The sequence below is a fragment of the Etheostoma cragini genome, chromosome 15 (genome assembly GCF_013103735.1).
Source record: "Etheostoma cragini isolate CJK2018 chromosome 15, CSU_Ecrag_1.0, whole genome shotgun sequence".
Lineage (NCBI taxonomy): Eukaryota > Metazoa > Chordata > Actinopteri > Perciformes > Percidae > Etheostoma > Etheostoma cragini.
The window spans coordinates 15,417,335-15,429,586 of NC_048421.1; positions in this window are offsets into that span (position 1 = coordinate 15,417,335).

Genomic DNA, 12,252 nt, shown 5'->3' on the forward strand with positions numbered 1-12,252 from the left:
ATTTCTTGCTGTCTCTTAATCTGAAACAGTGGGAAACATTCTTCACTGTCAGTGCTTGACAGCAGTCTTTGTGTTTGATGCCTGTTGTTGACTGAGGGGCCGGCCATACAAATGCATTTCCCTAAGCCTGATGGCAGGTGTGCTTTAGGTGGAAAATCAGTCAACTTTTGCAATTTCTGGCTGTGTTATTTCACATTAATTTGATGACAAGGATTATGATAAAAATATGATTCCTTTATAAACAGCTATACATCAAAGCAATGTTTTTAGCCTTCAGATTTAATCAAGCTTTTTCCATTTTTTCTTTACCTCTGTTGACTTCATTCTCTCCCAAATGTTTTCCTGCACAAGTTGAGGCTTAACTTCATCAGACCGGAGACTGAAAAATGAAAATTTGTTTATTTAAAAATAAAAATAGTTGACATCTCCTCCCAAAAATATATTGAAAAATATTACTGGCAAGTGTGCAGAGAGAATTGTTAAACCCATGTACCCTCTATTGTATTCTCCATGCCCATTGTTTTGCGGGGGTGGTAAGGCTTCCCAGATTTGAAAACAAAAAGCTGTTTTGTTGTCTCTGTTTCATCAGCACTCTGGAGCTGGAGGCATGACAACACCATCTGTATCAGAAATTCAGGAGAAGAACAGAAACGATGCATAAATGTTGTAAGGAGGCTTTACTCCAGAAGATACGGTCCAATGCAAAGGTAAGGTAAAAGTACAAACCCCAATAAACACAAATAAGTATAAAAATAGATTTTTGATTCTGAGTTTGGTTTGTTTTATACAAAAACTCAGACGCCACTTTCACAACCTGAAGTGGTCTGAGTGTTTCTTTGGAACTTGTTTCATGAGATTGATCTGTGTGCATATTGTGCATGCCAAGCATCCCTTGTTCCCTTTGTATTTTACATGTACAGTTTTACAACTTGTGGTTTGTTACACAATGATTTTCTAAAGTCGCATTAAGCGCAAACAAACACATGGCTAGAAACAGCATGGCTGCCACAGATGGTTGCACAATTATTAATCAATTTCTAAATAATCAAATAAGAAATGACTCAAGTGTAGTGTGAGTTGAGTGATGTGTGGTGGTTGGATCAGCCTGCGACCACTTTGACCTGGAACCAGATAGGCATCTGAAATGGATGGATAGATGAAGTGCACATTGCCTCTCTGAAATGTTCTGCTTGCCCATGCCTTTTTGGACACAAAAAAGCATAATCCAGATCTCTTAATTTTGTATAATCCCCCTCAAAGGTCCAATATGTAATACATTTACTGAATTAAATAATGACCAAATTATGTCACCAGATATTAAAGTGCCCATATTAGGCTCATTTTCAGGTTCATAATTGTGTTTTAAGATTGTACCACAATCGGTTTACATGGTTTCATTTAAAAAAAACACCATATTTTTATTGTACTGAACATTGCTGCAGATACTCTTTTCTCCCTGTGTGTTTAGGTCTCTGTTTTAGCTACAGAGTAAGACATCTCACTTCTTTACTATCTTTGCTGGGAGTAGCACATGCACAGTAGTTAGTTAGGTAATGATAGAGTCCTCTAGCCACTGTTTTTCCAACTTTGATCAGTACAAGACAGGATTAACTGGGAGACTTCTTCTAAACGAGGGCGCTCTTATGGAATACCTGCAGAACAGGCATTTGGAAGTTGTTTTTTGTAGATTATGGTGAACTAGTGTGTGTTGTAACAGTGTTTTGCCATAAAGAACAACCTAGCATGCTAGCACTGGCAAGCCACCTCGTCTCGGCTAGTTGCGTAGAAAGTCGTGGAGATTTTAAACAGCTCACCTGGAGAGTGAAGGCAGAGGACAACAGAAACCTGTATCTCACTCAAAACATCATGGACACATTTTTTGTCAAGTTTGTATGCTTCTGGAAGCAACAGAGACACAAATAACACCCCAAATCCCAGAAAAAGTTTTTTTTCCATAATGTGCACTTTAAGAAACATGCTAAATTGAAATAGTAGGTTATTGGATTTTGAACAATGGTAAAGCCAGTTTATTCTCCTTTTAAAATTTCCATTCTGTAACGGAATGTCTGTTTTTGTTTTGGCCTGTGTGTTGCCGAATTGGTACATTTCCTCTTGAACAGGTAAGCATATTAAGCTTAAAGCTAATTTATTAAGACTAATGTTACTAGTAGGCATGGGCATTTTTAATCATTTCAGCATTTGGTTGCTCGCATTAAATTACTCAAGTTAGTTACTTGCAATAGTATGGAGACAGTGAAGTGATCCCAACTAGTGCAGGCTAATTGCCTCATGCTAACATGCTAGCTGCTAAAGTTCCAGGAGTACCGGACAGCCTGCCACCGCTGTTTACAACCACCGTGGCAGAAATGACAAAACTGCAAATTGGACATCCTAATAATGAAAATATGCATTTTAACTTTTGCAAAACAACCGTGTTGTCTGAATTGTTGAATTTGGACACGTCTTGCATTCTCCACAAGTTGTTCTGTGATATGGTTTTTTAGGTTATGGAATATTGTTGTGGCGAATATTAGCATTTCAAGCTTTAAAGTCAAATGTTGGACAGTAAGATGATTATGTACATTGTATACAAGCTGCATAAATTATTTTGTAGATCATGCAACAACAAAAACACTTTTAGTCATGTACACAAACGTAGACAAAGTTATAATCACATAGAAAAAAGGCTAAATGTTTAATTAATTTTTTTATACATAACGTGTTCTAGAACGTTCTAAAAACAAAAATCTTTCCCCTGCTTGTGTTCATTGGCCATAGCCCACAAACAATAACGATGTCCTGGGTACAGATGATCGTGAGCTTGCAGTCTTTTAACTGGTTGTTGCAGTAATTTTAAGCCGAGAAATTGTTTCAGTCAGGTACAGAAGATCGCTAGGTCGCTGTCTTTTTAGCAGTTGTTATGTTTAGCTGATAAGAGGATACTGTCAGCCGGGTACAGAGCTCCGCCAGAGCACAGGCGTCTATGGCTGTCAACACATCTAGCAACTAGAGACTCTGCTGCCCTGTAAAGTAATGTCTGGCAGTGCAAGACTCACCTAACACTGACAGTGTGGGACATTGGGTTCAGCATTCTCAACCTGGCAACCCCTGTGAACTTCAAGTCTACACACACACACACACACACACACACACACACACACACACACACACACACACACACACACACACACACACACACACACACACACACACAACCTACCTAGGCTATGTAGTTCTTTTAGGGCTACTGTTGGGTTTAATGTCATTAATGAAGCTACACAACCGATTGGCAAACTTTTACATCTAGAGAAAGTTCCTTATAGCTAGCTCTCTTTCACGTGACATGTCTATCATTTATATTGTGGGATTTGTAGTTAGGTAAGTCATGAGGAAACTTCCATGTGTAACCAGGCCCAATGGAGGGCTTAGCCAAACTTAGCAATTTTACCACTCCACAACACCACCTTGGGACTTTCACCCAAAGAGTTTAAAATATGAATTCAGTTGTTGTCAATCCCAGGGATTCCCACTACACAGGCAAGGCCACAGAGAAGATCAGGGACGGGGTTAGGTAAAGCTATGGAAGATGATTTATTATAAACTCAACAAAAAACAGCATTTACTTAAACATTGACTATAAAAGAACAAATAATTAAGACAACCAATGTAATAAAAAAAACAAAACACAAATATTTAAGGCCGGGAAGGAGTGAAATTTGTCTGATAAAAGTATTTAATAAATTTGAAGTAAACTATTTAAAACAACTGGTTGCTACAGTGTTATCAGGTGGATTGTAAAACCAGATTTACACCATCAATAAAAAAACACCACATGCAAATATCACAACATTAAAATCATGCAATATACTTAAGAACATCTGTTTGTTATGTTTCACCACCTGTTAACCACTAGCTGACACAACCATTAATTTTACCAACACTATGACCTGATTAAAAGTCACTTTTAGGACGAAAACACCCAACCCGGACAAACGTTCTCCCATAAAAACCATAAAACACAATCGGTAACACGTAAAACAAACTATAATACGGCGCTTTATAAGTTAGAGCACGTGAGTAAACAATCCAAGGTAGGCAAACAGTCTGACGTAGGCAGAACAGCAGCGGCACTATGACTCGGCTCGGCTGTATGGACAAAACAGACAACAGTTAGGACATTTAATCGCTGTCTGGCGAACTATGCAGCACATGTCTAACAACCTACCTTGACTGTACCATCCAGAGGCCCGCACACAACACACCGAACGCTTGACCCAAACCCAGCACGCGAGGCGGCAGCAGCAGAAGGAAAAGACCATCAGCTCCTACCGGCCGAGACTTTATTTCCGCGTAGGTCACGTGACATCTAGCGTGGCCAAATTTTAACCAATCGGTTACACGTGCAATGAATGTCGTAGTAGTTGGTAGCTTCAATCATGCCCTCTTTTGGCGATAAACACCATCTGCTTACCCTCAGAAACAACGGATGCAGCCCGTCAAAAGACTTAGAAAGAAACTGTGTAATGTAGTGTTGTTGCAGAGAAACTGTTCTTATGAACTTATAAACTAAACTAAGGAACATTAACCTGGGTTATACTGTAATCCTTTATTAAGCTGTAATGAATATAAAAGGCTTTGATATCCGTTACAATGTCAGAAAAACAGGAGTTCTTGTTTTTGTCCATATATTTCTATGATTTTTGTCTTATAGATCTAGTTTACCATGGGTAGCTCTTACATCACATTGTATTGCAGGCTTCCAAAAATCGCATGAAGTATTTATATATGGACTGCAGTTTAAACATTTTAAACACTAGCTGTCAGTATTACATGTTGCACCTTTAAAATTGTCTTCTAATCACAAAATACATTTGGCATTTGGAGTCAAAAGTGACTCCAAATGTGTTTTATCATAATCAACCCCCCCCGTTTTTATAATCCCCAAATTTGTTGAAGTGTTACTGGGGGACCCACTTCTGAGATGTCTTCACCAGCTGACATGTTGGGAGCTGTTGGTCACTATAAAAACTGATATTTTGGTTTTATGATGTAAACTATGACTGTCTAGAACTGAATCACTGGCATATTTTATAAATAGAGGAGTCTGAATAGATCAGAAAATTAATACACTTTACTTAAGTTATCTTACAATGACCCTGTTTTGTAAAACCTGTACTCCTCATAAGATTATCTAGCCTTTCAACTTTTGAATAAGAAAAGTTTCCATGTAGAGTGACTTTATAAAAAAATAGTACAAAAGCAAAACTAGAATTATTTTTAATGTAACCATCTTTACACAAGGGTTCTCCAATCCCCGTGGCTCTAAAATCTTACATGACTTCCTATTTAATGAACAGCTGAGAAAAAATTGCATCATCATAAATGGTGGGGGGGCTTATTGGAGTACAGGACATATACATATGTCCTTGAGAATGACATAATCCAGCAGGCTTTTAGCCAAACAGCTTCTGCTCCTTGTTTCCATAGTGCTGCTCAAATCCTTTTCTTGGCAGGCCAACAGAGAAAAACAGAAAACATTTTTCTTTTGTTGCTTTTGCTGCAGATTAAAGGCCATTGTTTGCTAGTACAGCTTCTGAGTATACTTTATTCATGCTAGTATTTGTGGATTATGTGTATAGTTCATTTAGCAACACAGCAATCTAGTTGCACATTACAGAAAATTAAGTTAGTGATGTCTTAAACGATTACAGGTTCATACAAGATCATTTCCTTTTTGGAGTCCGTTTCTTTTATTAATACTTAATCATGTAGACTTTGTGGGACTCACCATTGGTGATTTTTAGACCCTGAGACTACATTTAATCTCAGCCCTCCTTAGAATTATAAAAAAATTTAACAAAAATAATCAATTTAAGTGTTTCAAGTTAGGGTTTACAAACCTGCCTGTTAGGGACCGAAGACAAACAATTACAGGTTCAAATGGCTTAAAACAAGTGTAATACCCTGTGACGCAGGAGTGTGGTTTAGAAGTTTAACATTGGGAGTCCCCAGAGAAGAAGTTGGTGATTATGGCGCCGATTAGAACCCAAATTAAAACGTAAACCTCTAAAATTGGTGAATGTTAAAACATTGTGTCAAATTGGAGGTCATTACTGTGACTTATAAAGTGTCAAGTTTAGTTCCTTCATGGTGTTAAAATAAAAAATAAAAAAACGTTCTAGCTCAGAGATTATCGGCTAATGAAATTACTGATTTAGCAGAGGAGGGTAATCACTTCTGCTAGGCATTGTATCCGTGTCCCATTCTCATTAGGGTTTTTAACCCCCCTAAAGGTCTGATCCTAGAATCGCCCCTGGAACTCACTGAAGCTTCCCTCTAACATTATCATGGCGGGACAGTCACAATGTGTCTGTGAGCCAGAGGCTAGACTGTCAGATTTGGTTTTGAGATTAGAGTCTTTACCAAGAGACCTCAGCTCTGGAATATTCTACATATTGTTTTATTGAGGGCATAGTAATTATAGAGTGAAGTCACCCTGGAAAAAGTTCAGCGTCATACGGGGCCTCAGGCTATTTTGACCATGTGCTCCACCTCTGTGCTTTTTTTTTCTTCAGAGTTTACATGAGAATGCTCGCTTGCAGCCAGGCAAGTCATTTTTTGGATGTTCACAAACAGATCCTCCATCCTTCTTCTGTTTTCACCAATGAGCAAAACATTTTTTATGATTCCTTGGTACATTTTGCGCGTTTCAGCATCTGCAGAAGTTTTCTTTTGGCTCGTTTTCGACAGAGTAGTTTACCGAGAAACTAACGCAGATGACAAATACATATTTTCCATTTCCATTGGTTTCCTCTTCTGTTTGCATAAGGCATTTCTTTTTGCCTTCTATTTCTCTGTCCACGTATCATTGCTGATGATATAGCCCCTTATTTTATATTCCTCCCAACATTTCTAATTTAATTTAATTGCATCAAATTTGATTTAGGGGATTACTCCCCTCTTGATCTCTTAATTTTACTGCACCGTAGACCTGAAAAACTGCTTCCTCAAAAGCATCTAATCTTTTAGCAATTTCTTGCTTTCCAAAAGCCAAAGGGAGAGAATCTTTTATCTTTGTCCCATTAAATTGATAGATTATCTGTCTCTGTGAAGCTTTTCATATAGTAGGGTTGAGTGGATGGCCCTCTCACCCAGATGGCTGAATTAGATTGAATTTTTAAAAAAATATCTCCAGCATGAAGTTACCGTGATTTCTTGGTGGCAGAGTGGAAAGTCATAATACCCATGATTTGCCTTAATGAATAGACTGTTTTAAAAGGTCAAGGGCTAAAACTGGAGGGGGGGGGGACAGTCCAACACCACCTTTACACGGTGATTAGTAAGCTCGCACAACTATTTCTGTCACAACAAAAGCCTTCCCAGTGAGATTGTCTGAAACTGTGTACCATCATTATGGCCACATTTTAACAACATTTTGTCCCCCCAACTCTCTATGATGGCCAGTTTTCCACTCTACCTTCAAGTGTAGTTGTCTTGAATAATTAATTAGTTCTGCTACTACTAGCCTATCAATTCTGGGATAGAGAAAAAAACACTCAGGTGTGAATTTCTTTAAACCGATCACAACTTCAATTTCAATTCAATTTTATTTATAGTGTCAAATCACAACAAGAGTTATCTCAAGACACTTTACAGATAGAGCAGGTCTAGACCACACTCCAGAATCCACAAGGACCCAACAGTTCCAGTAGTTTCCTATCCTGGTCGATGTTAAGCCCACCATTACGGAGGTAGCAAGATTGGAAAGAACTGTTGTCAGGCTTTATCCCAACAATGTACATTTGTTGAGCCTGACTAGTTCAGGGGTAACCCGAAAACATGGTATTTTACATTCAACTAAACAAAATTACCGTATGTTGGACATTAATGCAGGTAAGGGAGTTAGGGAGCTTCCTGCCATGTTGGGATATCATGTAACAAATCATTGACTTTTATATTATTTTCATTATTTTGATCAGAGTTCCTTCTTTGCCAGTGAAATTTAAAGTAAAAAACATTCTGCGGCTCTAGTCCCTTGAGATTTACCTCCAAACTAAGAGTATTTTGGTCTCTGTGGAAATGTTTGCATAACTAAAACTCCAATCTGCCAAGTGAGAGAAGAAAATGCTGACAATGTGTAGCTGAGTGTGCAAAAGGAAATGATGTACTGTTTATATGCATAGAGAGCGGGGAAGTGAGATATGAAGTGGTCATTCAGGACGCATTTGAAAACACAATACTGTCAGTTGTAAACACTCTAAGTCAGTTGTACTTAGAGCTGTCCACTTGTGATCAGATCACTCAGATCCAAATTTTAATACAATGTGTAAATGGGGTCTGTGTGTGTCTGGAGCTATTATTGCATGGTGACTCCCCATTCTGTTTGTGTGGGTATTTTGCCTTGTGCATGTGGCTTTCTTGGACACATTGGCATTACATTATTGTGTAAAGGCACTGGTATGCAGTTTCAGTCAGCTGTGTCTTTGACATGGATACATGTCCACATTGACCTCAGCGTTTTGTAAAGTGAGCTAAATCAATGATGGTCCATGACCAATTTGACTCTGATTGACTGGCTATAAACGTCCTAATCAACCACATGGGGTCAGTCAGTCCTGCACAGAGGACACGCTGCCATCCTACTGTATACACTTCTTATCTCTTTAATCAGATTCCATTACTGGACCAACCTGCCTTGATATTATTGCTCTGCTTTTGGTCAGCTGCCCCAGCTTTAACCAAAGCCAAAGTAAAGCCTGGGTCAAAGTGAAAGGCTGCTTGACAAGATGGCTGGGTGGAAGCGATGTGTGTACCAAAACCTAGTTCCGCAGCGCTGATGAAATCCACTCTGTGGTCTATTGATCTGGCCTGCGGTTTGATTGATGCTGTATTTAAGAATTCATTAGTTGGAGGCATGAGGGAGCTGCAGGCCGGCAGGAGCTCCTGTAGGACACATTTGTTTGTGTTTACAGAACCAGGAACTTCCAGTCAGAAGCAAGAGAAGAGGCCTGACAGGGCCACCCAGGGCCCAATGAGTCACACTGTCAACTATGTCTTACACACACACACACACACACACACACACACACACACACACACACACACACACACACACACACACACACACACACACACACACACACAGTCTCACAAGGTGAGAAAAAAAACTAATATTTTATTTTGCGTTCTATGCACCTACATATCTACGGGTTATTATTGATTGCCTTGGGTGAAGCACCTCATTTTTTCTGCCCAGACTGGTAGAAGGCCTTTTGTTCTGCAGTAGCACCTTAAATCATTCATCTTAACAGATTTAAAATATATTGGGTCTGCACAATTAATCCGATTTTAATCACGATCACAATTTTGGCTTCCTTTCAAATTTGTGTGATCAAGCAATAATTTAAATGCGTCATTCCAAACACTCCGTAAACCCCCGTCTGATCATGTTCCAGTCAGAGTGGTTCCCTGCACCGCGCAGCTTAGTTTCTAGATGTAGACAGTCACGGAGGATCGAGTAACGTGTGGAAAATTCCCCGACAGATAGCAGTCGGTTATACGTCGGTCACAAGGTTTACCAGTTTACCAGTAACTGCAACATTTTGTCCCGTCTGTTTTGTTTTTTACAGCAGTGACTAGTGCTAGTTTGTGTCTGTTAGCTCACAGGGCTCTAGGCTGCAACTAACATTTTTCCTAGGTCGCACCGGTGCACCTAATTTCCTCGCATCCGCAGACTCTCCACAAACGAAGAGATGTTGTTTATATCAATATGGTTTAATATTGTTTTAATTAACAGATGTCAGATAATTTTCATTTACATATGTTGCAGCTGTATGTATGACAACTTCACCATATAGGAATGTAGCACAATATGGATGTGAAAGCAGTTATAAATAGCCTATTTGACAATAAAAATTTGTTTTGGTTAAAATCAACAAATAATTGTGATAATTAATCCTGATCTCAATATTGATCAAAATAATCGTGATTATCATGTTGGCCATAATTGTGCAGACAATTTTCATACGTTCAAATTGAATGATTTCAAAAGGGTGAAATCCTAACATTATGCAAAACAAATTCTTTTTTATCTTTATCAGTCTTATGAACTTTTCTAATTAGCTCTGGGATGTGACAACTACTCTCACAAGCTACAGCGCAGAAGCCCTTTCTCCTACCATGTTTATTTGGCACCAAGAAGCAACAAATAGTGGTGTGTGCTACCAGAGCATTTATATGCTTTCCCTTTTTTTTCACTTAGCATGTTTTCCTCCATAATTCTTTTACTTTTACAAATTAGCAGAAAGAAATCTCTGAGATTACCCGTTACATCACAGCAACGACAATAATAGATTACCTTTTGAAAACAAAAGGAGGACATTTTTTTTATTTCTTGTTTAGTGTATCGATCTGGTTTATCATTTTTTTAACATTTTTTAATTCTTAAATCCTAATCCCCTATTATCCTCCATTTATGGATTGCTTTATTAACATAGTCAGCTTTCTGAATAGCAGGTTAGATGGAGGGAGATATGAATGTGAATCAGTGATAAATCGGGAGTGTATTCTTTCATGCTAAGAAAGGCTCCACATTTAATGATCTGATTAGAAAGCTCTAAATGAAAGTAGGAATGAAGTCAGCAGATTTATTTTATGTGGCAAAATGATCGCTTCTATTTATTTTGTTTTATTTGCAGCATGTACAAATTTGTACAGAGACAGTTCTTGCACAGTTTCTGTCCTATTTATTTAGCAGTAACACAATATACTATTTTGGTGTCTACATTTGCACGACTTACTGATCTGTGGAAGCCCATCTCTGCCGGCCAAAGAAGAAACGAAACAAATCAAAAGACTAATAAAAGTTTTAGAATTTTTTTCTGAGTCAAAAGTCTGACTTTCTAAAGTTAAATCTTTGACTTTTAATTCAGAATTATTAGTTTAAAAGTTTTAGAAATGGAGATTTTTAAGTAACAACTATGAAAATAATTTTTGACTTACCATTAATATTTCTGTATTGGCAAATATTGGCTCAGTACTAGTCACAAATACCGTTCATATTGTTATCCATACACTTTTTTTTGCACTTTCTTCTCTGCAAAAGTCAAATTATCTTTAAAGGTTTAAAGGTTCAGATATAGTGTACATTATAAAAATTAGTTTCTTGACCCTAATCTACACCGTATGTCCCAAATGTCTCTAATGTGATCACTGTGGGCATGTGGGTTATCAATCCTCAGTGTCCTTTATGACTGTGTAGCCGGCCATAAATCATGGAGCTACTAATACAGGGGATTTATTCAAATCAATGTTTCCCCGGCAGCAGTGGTGAAACAGCAAATGAAGAGTTAATCACCTGAAGAACATCACATGCTGTGGAAAAAAAACCTGACTTGATAAGCAGGGCCATCAAGACGTGCCAATTAAAGCTTGTTGTTTATTAAAGCTGTGTTCTTCAATTAGTGCTGATGAGAGGCAGGTCCAGCCAGTACTTAATGGCAAACAATGGGTTAGCAGGATAGAGCTCTCGTGGTGATGACAAGTGAGGTGAGGAGGGCGAATGAACCGAATAAAAAGGAGTGAAATGGGCAGAAGAGAAGGAAAATGGGAAAGAAAAAGGCTTTTGTTAGCATTATCATCCTGCTGCAGTAATTTGACTTGTAGCAAGTATCACATTGAAACCCTATTCCCACGCAGTTACCGCCACAGACAAATGCCCACAACGCTCTCACTTCCACATGAAAGCAGAGACTGAACAGAAGGCGATCCCCACAGTCTGTGCTTGCAGCACCCCCGCAGTGGATTCTGGTTCAGGTCAGGTTTTATTTACTGGCAGCGCAGAGGGAAAGCCTCGGCTGCCAGGACATGAAACACTACAAAGCTGCTGACTTTTTGAAGCAGGGAAATGAGACGTTGCCTCTGCCTGAGCCTGCATCACCCCTGCACCTCGCCCACTCCCACGATTGGAGTGGGGCAAAGTTCAGACCCACTGCTCCACTCAGGCTTTGTCACCACATACCTAGCCTACGCTTTTATTCAGCTCAGTTGAGTCATAGTCCTTTTTTATCTTATGTCGCAGAAGATGTGCAGTTATTAATTTGTATATTGCTCTGCTGACATACTACAGTATATTGCAGCGCATGTGCTTGTTAAAGTGATGAATGTGCGTGCATGTACATACATTATATGTGAGAAGTGCCCCTGGTTAATATCATTACAATACTGTGTTTGTCCTCATGACTCAGTTGAAGA